At 38.7% G+C, this 10,190-nt stretch overlaps 1 pseudogene; it reads right to left on the bottom strand.

Annotated features, from left to right (window-relative positions):
• Positions 1 to 5,190: 5,190 nt before the first annotated feature.
• On the bottom strand, positions 5,191 to 5,690 carry LOC131838975 (large ribosomal subunit protein uL11-like; annotated as a pseudogene).
• Between the last annotated feature and the right edge of the window lie 4,500 nt (positions 5,691 to 10,190).

Here is a 10,190-nt window from a genome sequence, read left to right as displayed (position 1 = left end):
AAGTTTGCGGATTCAAAGGAGAGTTGAGGGTAACTACTGCTTCAACCATGGTGATGGAAGAGGAGGTAGTTCAGCTCAGCGTCCCCCCAACTTCTTCCCCTCCACTCACATCATCCTGGGGAATCATCTGAATTAAGGTGTACACTGAATTTTTGGTCAGGTGGACAATGGTCTTTTCTTTCCATTGTCTTAAGCCCTTTTAACTCTTGATGTCTGGGCCTTATGGAAATGATTGGAGCACTCCATGAAAGGTGAGTCTCGGCCAACCCCAGGTGAGTCCAAATAATTCTTCCAAAGCTCCACAGTAGGAAGATGGTAAGATTTATCTGATCTTTAGTCAGATAATACATCAAAGCACCTCAAAAAGTCTATTGCCATAAATGCAACAACTCTCCTAAGAGTGCTGGAATTCTGGAAAGTCAGTGATCTCAAATCATCTCAGCAGAGTTTTCTTTGGCCTTTTAGAACAGAACAATCCTTTCTGTTAGGATTGTACCAAAGAAACTATGGATGAAATAGTGACAGAATCCTAGCTGTAAAATAAAGTGGCAAAATCCAGAATGTTCTGCTTCCTCAGGACAGGATTCCTCTTCAGTTTTGCTCATTATTCTATCTGAGTCTCCAGTTTTGTGCTCAGCACATGGTAGAGAGTCAATAAGACTTCTCTGAACCCAGAGGTACACTAAGGATGTAAGAGGTTGTGAAACATAATGTATCTGTAAAATTGTTATCTGCTTTGAGTTCCGAAATCAGTTTTTTTCTATTTGATCCACATCTTGGTCATCTTAGATAAAATAGGCTACTTTTATTTTGCACAGCTTCTCTTTCCATGACCACCAATGGTAGCTCAAAACCAATCCTTTCACGCAAATATTTTCCAATACTTTCCTCTTAAATCTTACTTGATAGAATGTTTGAAGGGAATTACAAATTTGGTTCATTTCAAGCTGAACCTGTGCTGAATATATAATGTTACCTTTTTAAATTTAGAGAGTGCAGTAGCTAAGATTTGTCCCTTGGACCTCAGATTTTAGGAAGGCAATGCTGTATGCAGTGTGGTCCACTAGGTGGCATCTCAACACACAGAAAGCTGGATCTAGGCACTGGAAATGAATCCACCAGGCTGTTTTAAAAATAGGTTTTAAATTGCATCGAGCTATATGGTTGTAATATCATTGAAACTCTCAGCATTTGTGAACTGGAAGATTCGGTGGCAAAGGAACTGTTTTTGTATTAGATAAGAGATATTCTAATAGAATCCCACTGCCATAGAGCACTGTTCTGAAATTGCATCCAAGAATGAAAAAAGTTGTTCAGAGGCTTTCCTCTCAGATAACTCCCATCGCTGTGAGGTGTGATTAAAAGACATATACACCCGCAGGAAGTGTGGCACAAAAGGCATTTAAATTAACAATTAACAGACTATCTGTCACTTAGGCCAGATTTAGAAAAACAGTAATGCCCTGTTTAGAAAAACAGTAATGAAGCATTTCTGAGCTCAGGAAACACCCCTTTGGATGAAGAAGCAGAGTCCGTCCCCTGGTGGTGGCGCCTCAGTTTCTGTGAGCGACCCAGTAGCGGCCCCGCCCCTATAGAGGTAATGAGCCATCTGGCCAAGATATTTTTAAAGTCTTCTGTCATCTTTCAAATTTAATAAAAGTACCTTTAATAGCCATATACTTTACGAAATAAAATTCCACTTTCATCTAAAAAATTGAGTTCTTCAAAAATTTTACTCAAAGATACTAGAATCTGTAGTCTTTCTTGACTTCCTGGGTGTGGGCAAGTTGCTTCTCGCACATTCTCCCATAGCACTCTCTTTCTGCCGACACTGCCCCCCCTACACAGGACTACAACTGCCTGTTATTTAATACTTGTCTCCCCCTCCAGACTATAAGCTCAGTGAGGACAGAGAACCTCACTGTCCTGTTTACTACTGGATTTGAATCCACAACAGCGCCTGGTACTCAAAAAATATTTGCTGAATAAACAACAAAGAAGAATGCATTGACTTCTAAGCTAAAAGCCTTGATAGGTTTGCAAGAGCTACCCCATAACATACAATTCAAAGCAACTCCTCCTTTCCCTGTATTCCCACAGATTCCAATCTCGATTACGATAATGATGCTGGCTTTTGCTTTAAATCACCACTAGGAGCAAATAGCATCTGAATGCTGCCATCCAGAAATAACTCTTGGCTGTTCAGGCAAATCGAATGCAATTCAATTAAATTAACATTTATTGAGCACCAGTAGATATGAAGAACCAAACTTCACATGAAACATTTGCTATTCTATTCTCACCAAGGTATCCTTATCAATATATCTCCTCATCTTTCTTTAATTAGATACAGACGGATATACAGGAAATAGTATCCATTGTAAAACAAAATAGCATTCACAGTACAACAAAAGTTTTTCATAATTTTTGTCACAAAAGACAACCTTGCAAACAGGACTAAAGCTTTGGCTGCTTCCGGCAAGGACATTTTATAAATGAGTCTTTGTAGCAGAGGTCATAAGCTTGGGCTCTGGCACTGTACCAACTGAACTGGAATCCCAGCTCCACCACTTCCTGTCTTGGAACCTTGAGGATTTTACTTAACATTTCATGAAGCTATATTTTTAATACATCGTCTCTCTTATAGGGTTGTTGGGAGGAATAAATGAAATGATGTAAAAACTCTTAGCATTGTGGCTGGCCCACAGCAAGAGATCAATAAACATTAGCTATTATTATTATTATTATTAATCTAAATGGTTTTTCTTAGAAGCCCTTAGTAGTCGGTGACAGCCAGAATGAATATTCCATAGGTTCCCTCATATATCTTTAGGTTGTGTCCATTAAATTCTGACATTGTGGCTATAAATAACTATAAATGAGCCCCAGGCGTACCTCAGCTTCATGTATTTAAATCAGGAGGCAAAGAATGATGATCCACCTCCCTTTTCCTTTCTGGACTAAGTTTTCCCCTCTTATTTCCAAGATTAGGTGTCTAGCCACTGCTCTCCCCCCACCCCCTTTTATCTATTTATCCATCTGTCTAGTTGATGGGCATTTGTTACGGAGTTCTAGTTATTGTTCACGCATGGATTCTATCTCAGAAACTGACATTCTAGAGGAAAAGATAAAACATGCACACACACCTAACTGTAAAAAGATTGAATGATAAGGGTCAGAAGGAATGGACATCCCACAGTGGAATTCAGAGGAAGTGGAGAATCACTGCTATTTCATTGCTCATACTGTGCATCATATAGATGGAGAGATGCTAGTGAGGATATATTAAAAAAAAAAAAAAAAAGGCACTGTTATTGTGCTTAAGGAATCCGAAAACTTGGAGAATGACAGAACTAAAGCATGAGTGACCGGGCTGTATTCCAGCATTAGTACCATGCCTGACCCTCCACAGAGGGTCTTCAGTTGAAGAAAGTTCCCAAAGTATATCTATAAAATATAAACAGAACAGAACAAAACAAAATCTGGAACCCTCCTGCCTGGATAAAAGATCCTTTGAAGGAAGTCAATGAATGTAACACTTACTGCCTTACCTCTGAAATCAAGCATGGACTATAAAGGTGGGTACAGGATACTTTTGATAATCTCTGGAACAATTTGGCTTCCGTATTGGTTTTCTCTGGTTGTCATAACAAAGTACCATACACTGCGTGGCTTAAACAAGAGAAATGTATTATCTCACAGTTCAAGATGCCAGAAATCTAAAATCAAGATGCCATTCCTTCTGAGAGCTATAAAGAAATGGTCTGTTCCAAGTCTCCCATCTTCTTGTATCTACACATCATCATCTATGTGTGTCATCTGTGTCCAAATTTCCCCTTTTTATAAGGACACCAGTTGCTTCAATTAGCACCGATCCCAATGACCTCATTCTAGCTTGGTTACTTTGATAAAGACCTATCTCCAAATAAGGTTACCTTCTGAGGTACAGGGGGTTAAGACTCCAACATAACTCTTTTTGGCAGGGGAAGCATAATTAAACCATAGTATCTTCCAAGAACTAAAGATGGTGTTTACCAAAGCCATTGCTTAACATTATCAATGTCGGGTAATTTCAAATCAGCACATATTTACTAAGTGTCTGGCATGTTTAGAACATAACAGTAGATGCTGGGGTAGCACACAGATATAATGGAGATATGGATATGGTCTCTACCTGCCCCCCCACCAGGATAGGATATCAGAATCAAGTGGGAGAGACAAGATGAGGTGGACCCAAATAACCACACCACAGTTTTGAAGTGGCAAATTCTACAATAGCAGTAAACAAAGAGCTATGGAAGTACATAAAGGACAGGGAGGCAGTGGCATTTCAACCAGGCCTTGAAGGACTTGCATGATAACAAGAGGCAGTGTTGGCAGGAAGAATAGTTTAGAAGAAAGATAAGCTTGGCCCAAGATGTAAAGTAGGGAGATTCCTTCATTCAGGTGAATGAACTGGGGTGGAGTTGGGTGAAAGAAGTATTTTTCAAACTTCATATAAGCACAGAATCCTTCTTGAAGTGAGATTCTATGCAGACCAAGAAAATGCTTAAAACAGACCTCATCTAGTCTGAAATACTGATCGTTGTAGAAATACATAGTTGAAACCAAACAGCTGGAACTAGAGCAACAGGAAGTCAGCCTGGAAAGGCAGGGTGTGGCCAGTTTTAGACATCCAGTTGTGCCCATTGCCCTGGGGACAGCTAAAGGATATTAGTTGTTTCCCAAGCAGAGAAGTAACTAGACCAGACCCTTCAGGTGACGATACATGAGATGGGTCAGAATAAGAAGAAATAACTTTGTCTTGATGCAATATAGGTTTATAGAAATTTAATAAGAAAATTATATATCATTAAGTATCCAAAGCTATAAAAAGTGACCAAATATCCTGCCTCTATTTTTCTGAGGCTGTTTGTGGCATCCTTGCCTATTGAGGAACCACACCGAACTGCAGACAGAAGAGTACAGATTTTGCATTTCTAGAAACCAAGATTGATAGCAATGTCATTGAAAGCATGGGATTGAGATTCCCTCCAGCCTATGTTTGAACCTTAGACCTAAATATTGATTGTCACATCTGAAAAGGAGAGAAAATTATATCAACTTAATGAGATTATGATGAGGATTAAAAAAGGTTATTTATTTAGGTTGTCATATGATCTTTTATTGAACTATTTTCCTTTGTAGTTTTTAATTGGCTGGGCATTCCACTGTACCACTAATTGATGTCATCTGTGATGTCATGAGGGTGGCGGCCATCAACACTGCAGCCCACTGCTTGGGCATTCCACAGTATCTCCAATGGTTCCAGAGAGTTCTCTGGCTAAAGATCAGTGCTGCCTCTGTCAGGCAATGTTGACAATCTCATCGAAAGTGATATTTCCACTGTGCTCCCTGTTTTTCTGCTTCTTTCTGTCTCTTGGTGGTTTCTTGAGGGCTTTGATAATCAGGGCAGAGGCAGAAGATACCACCACTCTCTGGGCCTGTCTGCTTTGAACGGTCAATTTTACTGTTATCCTCAGATCTTTCCAATCACTGATTGCCTTGGCAATGTCATCACCAACCTTTTTATCGTCGGGACCAGGGCAGACCAACTTCCCCACGGGTATGCCCCAGGTATACAATTTTGATCTCATTCCAGTCAAACTTAGCATGGTGGAGACAGCTGGTGTCAGACGAACCTGGGTTTGGGATGGTCAAAGACAATTGCACCTTTGCCCCCTTGAGCCAAAAACCAAAATTAAGGTCATGTATTTAAAGCATTGAGCGTAATGCTTGGAAATAGTTAGCATTCATAATGTGATTGTTCTCCAAGAGAAAATAACCAACCACACTAAGGGAAAGAAGAGTGTTAGTTATACCTGGCAGAGTCATTCATGCTGATCTGATTGCTGGGTCTCTCTGATATAGATACATCCTTCCCTTTGTGGAGTGGAGTTTCTGCTAGCCAAGGCACATTATGGGGGTCCCATCCATATTTCTCCTTTTCATTCTTACCCTCTTTTAGTGGCAACCACTCAGGCTTCTTTCTGTTACATTCTGATCTGCACAGCTCCTTTGGTGAGTTGAGCCTACAGAAAGAGTCCTAGGCAACAAAAAGGAGAAGTAACTTTATCTGTACTATCAAGAAACCTGCTCTGTGGGTACTATCAAGACAGATTGTGCAGTAAATTGGTGAAGGCCACACAGCATGTCAGAATGTATGTACAGTAATTGAAAAGTATTTCTTGCACACTTTCAGTATCTGGGCAATCTCCCAGCAGACAATGAAATCAAGGGATACCCTGTGCCATAAAGGATAGATTCCAGCTGCATCCATGGCAAATGTCGTGCATGTGCCCTGAGGAGCATAGGAAGGACATCAACTACTCTAACAGTTTCCAAGGAAGCATATTTTTCATGAGGCTGAGATAAGAAAAGATCTTTGTCAAAAACAGCCTCTGTGGTCACATTTCTCACTTTTAGTTTAGCTCAGCATTTTAAGCTTCCTTGGATGCCCACCTGGAGATAACTTGTTGGATCTCTCTCTAGTGTTTCCTGAGGGTGTCCAGGGTTTCCATCTAGCCCTCCTACTAATTCCCAACTCCCACCTGTAGGGTTTGAATCACCAACTTCTCCCAGTATCTTCTACCTGGCTGGTAGCAGCTGCCCCATGTTTCCACAACCAACAAAGGGATGGTGAACTCACTGTTCAGAAGAGTGAGTGAAGACTTTGTTTTGCCTTATGAATTTGTTCATTTGGTGTCCTTGGCTTGGGCCCATGTGAATGTGCTTTGATTGAATTTTAGAGTTGAGATTGAGTTCCTAATGAACTCCATTGGGAGCCAGAAGAAGAATGAAGTGACAGAAGGACAGCTGATCTTTGACCCCAGCCCATTGAAGGCTGTTGTCATCACTGTTGGTGGCTGCTCTGAACAAGAATGCATTGTCTCTCTGTCTATTGTGGACTTGCCTTCACAGTCATCTTCACAAGATGTACCCCTTTAATCAGGAAATGTGTTCTTCCACATAGGGCAAAGGGTGGATGAGGAAGGCTGAGCAAGTAAGTGTAGCAATACTCCAGAGATTCAGGACTTGAGAATGAAATAGGAGAAAATGGTAATATTACCAAGACTTAAAAAATGAATTTAAAAATTATACTTTTGAATAGTTACTCTATGCTACTTATATTGGTGGTTTCATTCCATCCTTTCAATAACCCTGTGAAATAAGCACTCTCCCACTTTTCAAATAAAAAATCTGAGGTTTAGTCTTTCTTTCTTTCTTTCTTTCTTTTTTTTTTTAAACACAAGCAATCAGCTAGCTAGACCTATGATTCTATGATTTAATCCCAGGCAATGAATCCAGAGTCCATAAGTACTACTTGGTATTCCCTCCATGAATCAAGAGGGAAATTGAAATCCAAAGTGGCTTTAGGAGTTCTGCTAACCCCTCTGGAATCAGGAAGCCAAATACATCTGTGTGAGAAGTTTCTTGGGTTCGTTCCTGACATCCAAATATTCGCCATCTTCCACAGCTTTGCTCAGGGCCCACTCCTCTGCAATTGCTTCCTAGAGAGATTTTCTGAACACCCATAATCCTTTCTGTAATAATAAATTCATTCAAATTAGCTTAGAAGTGCCTCATTAAAAAACAAAATAGAACTACTGTTTGTTTGGTTTTTTTTTCCACTTTCCAGATTAAAAACTGACCTTAGAGAAGGTTTGCCTAAGATCTTATTTCTAACAATATCTGATCCTGGATTTGAAGCCAGGAGACCTGACTCATAGTCAGTGTGCTTTATTTCTGTGTTATATTATTTCCTCTCAATTAAAGTTCATATGATATACTTTGCCAATCAACCAAGTAATCAATATTGTTTTTCTTTTCTGCATGACCAGCAGTCCTGCTCTAGGCTCTGTAGAACCAGGTGCTGTTGTTGCTCTCAAAGAACTTTCAATCTAGTTAGTAGTAACTTCTGTGTAATTTTTTTTTATGAATAAATAATCAGCATACTTGGAATTTGGGAGAAACCAAATTCCAGAAAGGAGTACAGTAGTTACAAATGGCTTTGGAGGAAGTTATCTTGTCATGACTTGCCCTATTATACTATATGTGGCACAAAATATTTTGTTACTTTGTTGTTTTTTTTAGATTCTTTGATTCACATTGCTATAGGAGAGCCAGGGAGGGGCGGAATTACTTCATACTGAAAGTGGGGAAATATTCTATAGTTTTCTTTGATTAGTGCTTAGGGTAGTTTTTTGTTTTCTTTAAATCAAATCTGATTCTCAGACCCTACCACTTTAGAGTGGTGAAAGAAATTCAGTCCTGGTAAATTACCAGGGTTTTTTGGCCTTTCAGAGTAACACTCTACTTAAGAGATTTCTGGATCTGGAAATGGAAGGAGAAGAAATTGAAGGACTTCTGAACTACTGCATAAAACCAGTAGAAATTCCATAGGACAATACCCCCCAGATGTAAAGTAGAGAAAGAAAAGTCCACCCTACAAAGAGATATTATAGGAGTACACGAATTTCTGGGTGATTGCTCTAGGTTGATGTGGGAGAAATATCTTTCCTAGGAATCTATAAGCATAAGCCTATACTATATCAGATTTGGGCCTGAAAAACCACAAAGTGAGTATGTAATTTAAAGGGTCTCAAGTAATAATTCTACCAGATGTCTGGAAGAAACAGTGGAAAAACCATTTGGAAGACTAGACTTTAAATCCAGGCTTCAAAAAATTACTGTGGATAATAGTTCCAAGTACATGGGCCAACAATAAAAAATGACTAAACATATGAGTGAATAAGCCGTCATGATTAAAAGTCAGTAGAAACAACAAACTATAGAATCTGACCCACAAAGACTACAGATGGTAGAATTATATGATTTGGAATATAAAATAATTATTTTAATACATTTAAATAAAAATAGTGAAATTCTGAGAAATGTAGAGGACAAAAACTATGAAAGAAGTTCAGGACACAAGGAAGACAGATTGCAAAGGTAAAATAAATGCTTATTGGCATTTTGGAATTGCTTAGAGATTTGGAAACAGTCAATATTCAATATGATAATGGCTGACAGTTTTTTAAAATTCATAAAAGATACCAAAAGTCAGATTCAGAAAACCCTGAGGACTTTGTAGTGGTACTGCAAAATACCAAAAACAAAGTGAAAACCTTGACACTGTCCAGAAAGAAAAGATAGATTGACTACAAAGATACAATAATTAGAATGACAATACAGTTTTTAAAAGCAACAATAGAAAGCAAAAGACAAAGAATACTTAGGTCAAGGTTTTAAAAGAAAATCATTTTTACTCTAGAATTCTATAACCTGCAAAACTGTATTTCAGGAATGTGAGTTATATGCAAACATTTTCAGGTACATGAAAAAGTATGTGCTACCCATAGATGTTCTCTCACTGAAGGAACTTCTGAAAGATTTTCTTTTGAGAGAATGAAAATAACCTCAGAAGGAAAGCCCATGGCATTAGGAGTAGTTGTTAACAAAAAATATATAAATATACAGGAAAATCTAGAGAAACCTTGATGTATAAAAGAATAATGTTTATTATATTAGACTGAAACAAACAAAGATAAAATGAAAATCCAGTACAGTAATTTAAGTCAAGAGGGAGATGAATAGATTTCATGACCTAATCTCTTACAAGGTAATTCACAGAACTGTAAAAATATCAATTATCTTAAGATATTTATTTTCAAACTTACAGGATATTTTTTTTCTCCTAAAGCAATAGAGAGTAAGTGGCAGACCTGAATACTTAAGTGTGTGATTCCTACAAACAAAACATTTGGCTCCTACACAGCCAAATTAACCATCGGAATCAGTAAATTCACACTGATCTGTTACTACATCTAATCCTCATACCTATCCACATTTTTCCACCTGTCTTAATATTTTTTATAGCAAAAAGATCCTGTTCAGAATCATGGATGGAACTGGAAGAGATTATGCTGAGTGAAATAAGTCAAGCAGAAAAGAGTCAATTATCATATGGTTTCACTTAATTGTGGAACATAAGGAGTAACACAGAGGACATTGGGAGATGGAGAGGAGAAATGAGTTGTCGGAAATTGGAGGGGGAGACGAACCATGAGAGGCTGTGGACTCTGAGAAACAAACTGAGGGTTTTGGAGAGGAGGGGGGGTGTTGAGTGAGCCTGGTGGTGGGTATTATGC

This window comes from Mustela lutreola, chromosome 1 (assembly GCF_030435805.1).
Source record: "Mustela lutreola isolate mMusLut2 chromosome 1, mMusLut2.pri, whole genome shotgun sequence".
Taxonomy (NCBI): Eukaryota; Metazoa; Chordata; class Mammalia; order Carnivora; family Mustelidae; genus Mustela; species Mustela lutreola.
Note: the sequence above shows the minus strand (reverse complement) of the source record. Positions and strands in the feature narration are given on the sequence as shown.